Here is a 9,958-nt window from a genome sequence, read left to right on the forward strand (position 1 = left end):
CTAATGTTTACATTCAAAACATTAATCAGTCCAAGAAAGGAGGCAGAAGTGTGTGTAATGGGACTCATATAGGTTTTATCTGCCTCTATCTCATTTCAGATGAGTCATGTCCCTAGGCTAGGCCAGATCATACTTCTACACTTTGAGCTTAGTTATTTGGGCTGGTTTTAGAGTACTAATGAATTTGAGCGGAGATGGCAGAGCTATAGACAGAGGGGCTGTGGCAGGTTCCTGAACATGCCATGGCTGGGCTGCAGCCCAGCTCTCCCCACACTGCCTCTGCTCTCACACCTGTATGTTCTTCAGGATTTCTATAGCATCAGAATTTTAGGACTGGGGTTTTTCTGAGGGAGGCGTAATCTATTGGACAAATGGGGTTTTTTCCTTCCCTTATACAGATTAGATTACCCATCTCTCCCCGAATTTTATCTGTGGATGTTGCTGTTGTATTTATGCATGCAATTTTCCTTTCTCTCACTCTTTCACCTGCTGCCAGGTAGCCCATTCTGCCATTTCAGTTTTTTACCTGCCTTTTCTGAACTGGATTCTTGGCATGCATTGTGTAAACACACGTGGTAGCACAGAAGAAGCAGGGGTAGGGAGAGATGCTTCTGGCAGTTTAGAATGGCTTCTCCAAGCTGGGTAGCTGTGTCTTTTCTAAATGGATGTGATGTTTTAATGACGGTCTAAACTAATGTGAAATCAGGTTATTGACTTCTGTTTCAGGACCTGATGAGGCTGCCATACCTGCTCTAATGTTTCATTTTCTCTGTAGTTTTTTCAGGCTCTGCAGTTAAATAGAGGTGGGGAAAGGAGAAGCTTGTTAAAAAGATCTTAAATAAAAAGCTAAGAAATTAACTATTACAATGCCAAAACCGCAACTGTTAGTAACAAAATTAAGTACACCGTTCTGTTTGGCTAAAATTGTGCAACTGAATCCAGTTTATTATTCAGATGCCTTGTTTACAATGCTGAAGATTTAATGAAAACAAATTTATTTTAGTTCCATCTCTCTGCTCTTTTGTCCTCAGGAGGGAATATGAGGCAAGAAGCTCCCATTTTCCCTCTGTGGCAAATGTCCCACTGGCCAAGCAGGGGAGTTAGAGAGCAGGAGCTTTTCCCCCAGCTGAATTGGCAGGACTGAACATAATCATTTAAGCATGAACCAGACTGGTTTTCTCTCCACTTACGTAAATCCATAATACTTAAATCCATAGTCCTTCACTGTTGAATTACTGCCAGTGGTTTCCAAATACAAACTCTTTATTAAATAAACAGGAATCAGATGACATGCGTTAGAGTGCAGATGACCAGTGCTACTATAGATTGCTTCTATCTGAAAAACACAGATTTTTAAGGGGATGCTGGATGCATGCAAGAAAGGATTTCCAGGCACAGATGGCAGTGCTCATTTATAGCAGTAGAGCAAGGATGTGATAGTATTAACAAGCAAAGGGGCTGATTTTGTACACGAGGAAAGTGAAACCCATCATGTGGAGATGCAGGAGAGAAAGTCACTGAAACGGGCAACCAGCAATATTTTCCTGCCTAGTTCATTGTTAGCTACATTAGTGAAGATGCTTGAGCTATTCCCATGTGAACTAGCATTTTAACCCATCTTTTGTTTCTGCTTTGAGCCTAAGCTGGGGAGAAGGAGGAGGAATTAAACGGTATAACATCATGTTGGTTGGGAATCTTACAAATCCATATGCATTGCCCACACTCTACCATCATCTTCTATGACAAGGTAACCTGCTTAGTGGATGAGGGAAAGGCTGTAGATGCTGTCTACCTAGACTGTAGTAAAGCCTTTTACACCATTTCCCACAGCATTCACCTGGAGAAACTGGTTGCTCATGGCTTCGACGGGCATACTTTTCACTGGGTAAAATCTGGCTGGAAGGCTGGGCCCAAAGAGTGGTGGTGAATGCAGGTAAATACAGCTGGTGGCTGGTCACAAGTGGTGTTCCCTAAGGCTCTGTTCTGGGGCCAGTTCTGTTTAATGTCTTTATCAATGATCTGAACAAGGGGATTGAGTGCACCCTCAGTAAGTTTGCAGATTACACCAAGTTGTGTGGGAGTGTTGATCTGCTTGAGGGTCGGAAGGGTCTGCAGAGGGATCTGGACAGGCTGGATAAATGGGCCAAGGCCAATTGCATGAGTTTCAACAAGGCCAAGTGCTGGGTCCTGCACTTGGGTCACAACAACCCCATGCAGTGTTAACAGGCTTGGGGCAGAGTGGCTGGAGAGCTGCCTGGCAGAAAAGGACCTGGGAGTGTTAGTCAACAGCTTGCTGAATATGAGCCAGCAGTGTGCCCAGGTGGCAAGAAGGCCAACAGCATCCTGGCTTGTATTAGAAATAGTTTGTCCAGCAGGACTAGGGAAATGATCATCCCACTGGTGAGCCCCCACCTCGAATACTGTCTTCAGTTTTGGGCCCCTCACTACAAGAAAGACATTGAGGTGCTGGAGTGTGTTCAGAGGAGGTCAACAAAGCTGGTGAAGGGTCTTGAGTGCAAGTCTTATGAGGAGCGGCTAAGGGAACTGGCATTGATTAGCCTGGAGAAAAGGAGGTTGAGGGGAGGCCTTATCGCTCTCTACAACTACCTGAAAGGAGGTTGTAGTGAGGTGGGGGGGTCTGTCTCTTCTCCCAAGTAACAAGCAATAGGACAAGAGCAAATGGCCTCAAGTTGTGCCAGGGGAGGTATAAATTGGATAATAGGAAAAATTTCTTCACCCAAAAGGGTTATTAAGCATTGGAAGAGGCAGCCCAGGGAAGTGGTTGAATCACCATCCCTAGAGGTTTTTAAAAGATGTGTAGACGTAGTGCTTAGGGACATGGTTTAGTGGTATCTTGGCAGTGCTAGGTTAATGACTGAACTCAATGATCTTAAAGGTCTTTTCCAACCTAAACAGTTCTATGATTCTGTGATTCTATGATCTTGTGTGCCAGGGTGTACATGAAGGCCAATGTGTTTCACAGATTTTTAAGAGCTAGACAGGCTGCCAGACCCACTCTTCCACAGCATCATTTCCTTTGCTCCAAAGCAATAGACAGAAGTTTTGAGATGTGATACTTCATTGATGCCTTGGAAAACAAATTCTCCATGGGAGATGTACCTATGTTGGATTTCCTGTTAAATAAAACCTAAGCAAGCCTGTTTATACCCTCCTCAGACTCTTTTATAAAATCTGTCTTTACTGACGTTCTTTAGTGTAACTGTAGGCTTTGTGATGATAGAAGAGAACAGAGTAAGAACTTCCCATGTCTATTAACCCAAACTGGAAAGTGTGAGGATTAAGGTAGTACAAGCACATGTATTTCCAAGCACATAATTGGCCACTTTGAGCGGACTATCAGACTCTTCAGACTTGCAACGTGTAAGCAATTTATTCTGACTTGCTTATAACAAGATGGCATGCCTGATGCTCAGAAAAATACCTGGTGATTGGTTAATTCCAGTGCAAGTGTTAACAGCTGCACATTTAGGTGGTTTCATCTCTTTTGTTTGCATGCTATGAATCATAAAAGCTGTTACTGGTTTGTACTCAGGAAATTATCTGAGTTTTTGCAAAAAGAAGTGTTGAAACCACATTTTTCTCTAAGAATGCCACGGATAATTGAAATTTTTTTTAGGAATTCACATTGCAACAGTCAGCTTACTGAGCTGTGGCCAATGTGTATTTTCTTGACTATCTGGTTATTTGCCTTTGTTCATAGTTTGCTTTTTTTTGTTGTTTGTTTCTTTGTTATTAAGTAGAAAGTTATATATTGAAAGTTATTTCACATTATGTCTCTGTTCCCATCAGTCCCTGAACTGTAAAATGGTGTCATGTACTGTTTTGTTCAGCTGACTTAACTGCATCTGTGTCTATAAAATGATTCAGTCTTCAGTGGCCAGAGGCTCATCTTACTATTTTTCCCCCTTAAATAACTCTTTAAATAAAATATAGAAAATGAAAATGTCGTTCATTGGTTATTGACTTCTTTTTATAAACTCTTATCTTTCAGAATATAATTCACTTCTTCAAGGTTGAAATTCTGAGTGTAAATATTAGCTCGATTAATGGAAATTGTATGCATAAAACCTTAAGCACAGTGCTGGAAATCTTTCCTCTTCATTGTTTTCAGGTACAGTCCCTTTTTAGTACCTCAGGCTTGGGTAGGGGAGGATTTGGCCATAATGCAACCTACAGAATACATGTTTTTTTCAAAATCTCTGGAGCAGGGAGAGGGAAGTACTAAATTTACAAGAATTTCAGTTTAATACTTTGGATTTTATGCTTTCCATTTGTATAATCATGTCCATTTTATAATGGCATAAAGTAGCACTAAAACATTCAATCCAGCATAATCCAATTACTATTTTACTCTCTCGGGTATGAGGTAGGAGAAAATTCCTAGATAGAAGAAAATCACCAAGTGTGATTATTTTATGGATTTGCATATACACTTGGTACAGTAAGTAAACTACGTCTTTTGTTTTCCCTTGTAGCTGTTACTGAGAGGTTGTCTCAGTGCTGTGACATGGAAGGCAATAATAGTTTTAAAGGGTTATTTCATAAACTATGAAAGGGGTGCACTTGCTACAAGCAAGTTTTCCAGTATCGCAAAACAGAGTTTGCAGACTCAGTCTTCTTCTTTGGGGGAATCTTCTTCTGCCCCCACTTCGGGTCATACCCCCTGAGCAGCATCAGCATTCTGAGGGATGCACAGATGCAGCTCCAAAGGGAAGTTTTATTACTTTAGCCCCCCTTCCATTGACAGCTCCACGTCAGGAAGAGCGAGCTGTGATGGTGATGTAAGCTTGGTTTATTACTCTTAGCTGTTGCCAACATGTGTTTGTAAAAATTCTCCTCGGATGTCAGATGAATTGGGCAAGACACAACTGCAGCTGAGGTGAGTAAGATGTAACCAGCATAGCAGCACAACTTCTAGAGGTGACATCTCCATTTCACCAGTAGTTTTTCAAACGCTGTGAAGTTTGCTTAATTTCCACATTCAGACTGGGGGAAGAAGGCTGCTTTTGTTATTTTTCAGGCTCTAAATGTGTTCTCCTTCCTCCTTTGCTGTGAGATGGACATTGTTGCTTCCATATATTTTCCAGGAAAGATGTGTTGTAGTGCTACACCTCCGAAAGGCTGGGGTCGACAGATTGTATCGTTGTGGTCTGAGCTAGTGAGCAGGAAGATATCTTCTGTCCATCTGTGAAGGTAGAAGGTAACCTTAAGACTGGTTGTGGCTAAGTAGGTCATGGTATTGCAGCCACCATGAAAACAGAAGAGAAGTCCAAGACTGTAGCATTGATCTGAAGGCAAAGTGGCTTAATATCTATTTTAACACTTAGGTATCCAGTGGTTTAAATTCCCTAAACAGGTTTACCTCCATTGCAGAAGTACGGGTAAAATTATTTTTTATATCATGACTGTTCGTGAATGAAAGTTCAATCAAAGAATGAAAGTTCAAATCTTAAAAGCCACAGATGGCCTCTGTGTAGCTCAGGTCTGCGAGGTTTGGCACCTTCTCTAGCCTGAAGGGCCATGAGGTTCTCCCACTGCATCTGACCCTGCTGTCGGGTTGCTCTCCAGACTCCAGGACTATGGATCAGTCTCCATACTCCAACTTTCTGTGAGGATACCCAGAAAGCACTGCTGTCTCCTCTCCAGCGTTAGCTTTACCCTCATTTTCCCTTCAAAATATGCTGGGCCTTTTCAGGCAGGCTCCTCTGAAAGGTGTGTACCAACCTTACGCTGTGGCTGCCGGTGGCTTTAGGGAGGTGGAAGAGATGCAGCTCTGCTGCCCTCAGCCCTGTAAGAAGGTGAGGATGCGGCCAGTAGGATGTGTTGCAGGAACTGGGAGGCGCTGGGAAGGTTTTGCCATGCTATGGTAATATTAATACAGCATTATGAGGAATCCCCAAATGGCTGATTAACTGTCAAATTGTGATGCTGTGTCTGTGTGTTATGGTATCTGGGAAAAATGCAGCAAGGCAAACTAATTAAAATACTAACCTGGAGTTTCTCTACATGTCTGCTTTTTTATCCCCTCTTCTTTTTCTCATTTTTTTTTCTCCTCCTTTTTATTTCCACCCTTGCCCTTCATTTTCCCTTTTTATTATGTATAAAATTCCCTTTTATCGTTTTCTTCCCATCTAGCCTCTTTCATTTCACTTTTTCTCTTAGCCCCTCTATGCCCCATATTGCATTTCCTCTTCTGTTAATCAGTCCTTCCCCAGATCCCGACACCTCATGGGAACCGTCGTTCAAGGGCTTTAAGGCCGATTTTACAGTTTTACCTCTCTTGTTCTTTTCTTATCTGCTTCGCAGGGTTAGGGACTGTTAGTCTGACTGGCAGAGGGCTCCTGTTGTGGCTGCTGCTGCTGCTGGAAGAATAAACTTGTTGAAGGTGCCTGAAGGGACCTACCAAGGTCCAGCAGAGTATTTTCAGTGTTTCACACACAGATTAAGTACTTCACAGAAAAGCTATTTTGATGCAGGCGCAGTGTAATGTTTGTGTATAAGGTGGGAACGATGATGGAGCAGGGAGTGCAGAGAGGGAGAAGAATTAAGCAGGCTTTCCAAATATATCGTCACAAAAATACTCATTTAACTGAGGAGAGGAAAGCACTGCCGTCTCCTTCATAGGTATTAGAAATAGTGTGTTCCTGGAGTTGTTGGTTTGGATTTTCAGCTGTGATAGGCCAGCCGTTATGTCATTTGCTGGCACTAATTGCTTCAAGACTTAAGTTAATCTTGTTCCTGAAGAAGCCCAGCTCAGCTGGGCAGCTCCGGTTTTGTCTCTCTGTCCAGCCTGGGGCAGGGAGGGCTCCATGCCACTGGGACCCGTCTCCAAGCCAGCCCCATTTTTCCTGCGCTCCCACCAGCTCTTCTATGGCGTGGCCCACGTGCACGGGGCTCCAAAGGGGCTGGAGGGGCCTTGGGAGAGGGAAAGAATAGGCGTTGTTTTAATCAGGAATTACTCATTACATCCAGGAGGTCTCTGATGACACATCCTTCTAGAAGACTCTCCCTGTCAAAAGCAAACTTATTACCAATTCAGTTTATACTCTTATTAGATTGAAAATCAGAGCAGCTGAGTTGGGGTACAGCCTGCACGAGGCTCACATCCCGCACGAACAGTCAGAGGCTTCACAGCGTTCAGGAAGTTAATAAACACTTATGAACTCAGAAGTTTTTAATGGCGCTTAAACTCAAATTTAATTTCACTTTCAATCAAGTTGTGTCAAGTTTAACTAAAGATTAGGTGACAGGCAGTCAGGCTGAACTGCTGCTCTGTACCTCTTCGTTTTGCTTTCCTGCCAGCCCCGCATGAATAGATTTAGGTTTCTTTTAATTTGCATAAAGGTAGGGGTGAGTGTGCTCAAAAGAAAATATCTGCATTCCCCAAAGCCTTTGTTATGCAAGTAAGCAAACACCACCAATGTAAAATGCCATTGTGTGACATTTGCAGCACTAAATATCCAATTTTGTGTTGGGCAGAAAATGTCTTTGTTTTTTTTCCTGATGCACAGCTTGATTCCTAAGTTATTTTCTGGCTTTCCCTGTGACTAGAGAAAGGATGTCGTGCATGATAGAGGAAATGGATAGTCTTTGAGATTCAGAGTGGTATGTATAAAACATATGTTTGAACCTCAGTCCATCCCCCAGAAATGATTTTCCCGCAGGCTAGATTGGTGGGCATCCATGTTTGCTTTTTGATTTTGTTTTTTTTTTTCTTGCTTCTGCAATGCGGGTTGTAACCAGCTTCCTAGGATTGTCTGAAGGTTTTTACTTAGTATTAGTGGCTGTGCCCTTGAACATCTCTTTGCTCTCTTTATCTGGCATGCTGTATTTTACACGGTTTTCAGCCTGTTGTACTAAAAGCATTAAATGGGGTGTTGACAAGCATTTTGTGGTTTATGGCTTGGTAAGCGTAGGAGGTGGGTGCTCATTGGACTCCTCTGGGCAGAAATGTCCATAGCATGACTGGTGGTTGCTGGGGTCCAACCTGTCTGGTCTATTCCTTCAGCCTCCTCCACAAAGGGTTACTTTCTTATAAGAACCTTACAGAAAATTTATCTTAATTCTGCCTTGCAGAGTTGGACTTTTAAATTTCAGAGAGTCCAGACCATTGCCCTCACTCTTGGAGCTACTGTTTTAAAACAAAAGGTGCTATGTCTTGCTTAATTTTAGGTGGGATTTAATGATAGCCCCTGTTTATTTTCTTTTTTTTTTTTCTTTTTTTTTTTTCCCCTCCTGTTCTAGAGGAGAGACTGTTTTATACAGAACTCATTTTTTTGCCTTAGTTTGAAAGGGTGTCTCACTATGTGCTTTCTCCTGCTAGGTGGTTTCATAAACACCTTCTTTCTTTTCCTGGTAATTAAGTGTCTCAGGCTGGTAGCATCTTCCAGACTGTCCCTCTGCCTAAGTGAGGTATCCTGAGCATAAGCCTAGAGTTAAACACATCTCTGTTCTCTTTATTCCTGTGATCTTACATCAGTTCACCAGTTATTATTTCCTCTTGTCAAATGAAGCAATAGCAAAGCTTTGAAATGATGTTGCAGCTTTTCCAAAGAACAATTTCCCTCTCCTCTCGCCTCCTTCTGCCTTTCCCTGTATATTTGATAGTACATCAGCTTCCTCTTGAAATGATCCCCAGCAGAGCACTTCAGCTATTTCAACCAGGGTTTTTCTGAAGGTATTTTTAAAAAACTACCTTCTACAGCAGAGTTTGGTTATAATGAAGAACAATAAAAAAAAAAAAATCCTTCTGCCTTGGAGAGCCAGTCTTGTACACGCTCATGCATGTGGTGAACTCTGTGCCTGGAATGTCCCCACTGGATTTGGTCAGTGGTATTGTTTGCACACACAGAGTTAAGCACCTGTGGAAGTGCTTGCAAGGTGACGGCTTTAAATCTCACTAGAAGCTAAAAAGATATTGCAGTGCAGCACAGACTAAACCAAGGCAACTCACATTCATTGTCTTTTTTTTTTTTTTAATAATCTGTGTTTCTAAAGTGGCTGTTATGTAGCAGCACATAATGAAGAGAACCGCGATGATCTTCCAAAGAATTTCTGCACCCCACTCAAATACTTGTCAACACTTTGATCTATGTAGGATATTCAGGAAACTTGCATTCTGGGCAATTTCCCAGTGATGCTGAGTGAATATCTGATATGATAGAAGACACTAAGGGCTATAGGATTTATACCTAGCACAGTTTCTTGGATTAATAAATGACATAACCAAAACCCCTCCAGAGTTACTTTCTTGCTGTTCCTGCAGGATCAAAATTGGGTTTAGCCTGCTTCAGTGTTTCTCTTTGATCTAACTGCCTAGGAAATCACAGAACTTTTGAGTTGACAGGATTTTAAATGTTTATGGGTTTGGAAATAAGGACTAGATAAGGATTGTATCAGGAGTCAGATTAATGGCCAGCCTGCAGTGAGAGATCTTGCGTGAGGTGCTGTCATTGATACCTTTGGCTCAGAGGAGAAGTTACTCTGCATGGAGCTGTTTGCAGCATGTGAGTGGAGCAGAAGCAGCCTGTCTGGGTGGCCCAAGTCTTCACATAAATCAGTGGAAATCCTGGCATATATTCACTGAAGTTCACAGTTTTTACAGTCTTTCTGTACAAAAACTTCATGGTGAATAGAACAATGGCTTAAGATGCAAGAGACTATTCACAATATCACAGAGTTTTCCTGGGGGGCATTGCTAATACCAGTGCACCACACCAATCCAGAACAGCTGAAGAAAAAGGGTGCTTGGGAAGCTGGAAAGATTTTTGTTCACTGTAACACACGGTGTCAATGAATTGTGCAATGGAGTCTGTAAGCGTGGATCTTCCCGGCTGCTGAATGAAGCGGAGGAGAAATGATGCCTCTCGGAGCTTTTGTTTCAGACTCTGAGCATCTTTTGGTATTCATCACCATTTTCAGTTGCTGTGTTTTAAGA

This window comes from Numenius arquata, chromosome 1 (assembly GCF_964106895.1).
Source record: "Numenius arquata chromosome 1, bNumArq3.hap1.1, whole genome shotgun sequence".
Lineage (NCBI taxonomy): Eukaryota > Metazoa > Chordata > Aves > Charadriiformes > Scolopacidae > Numenius > Numenius arquata.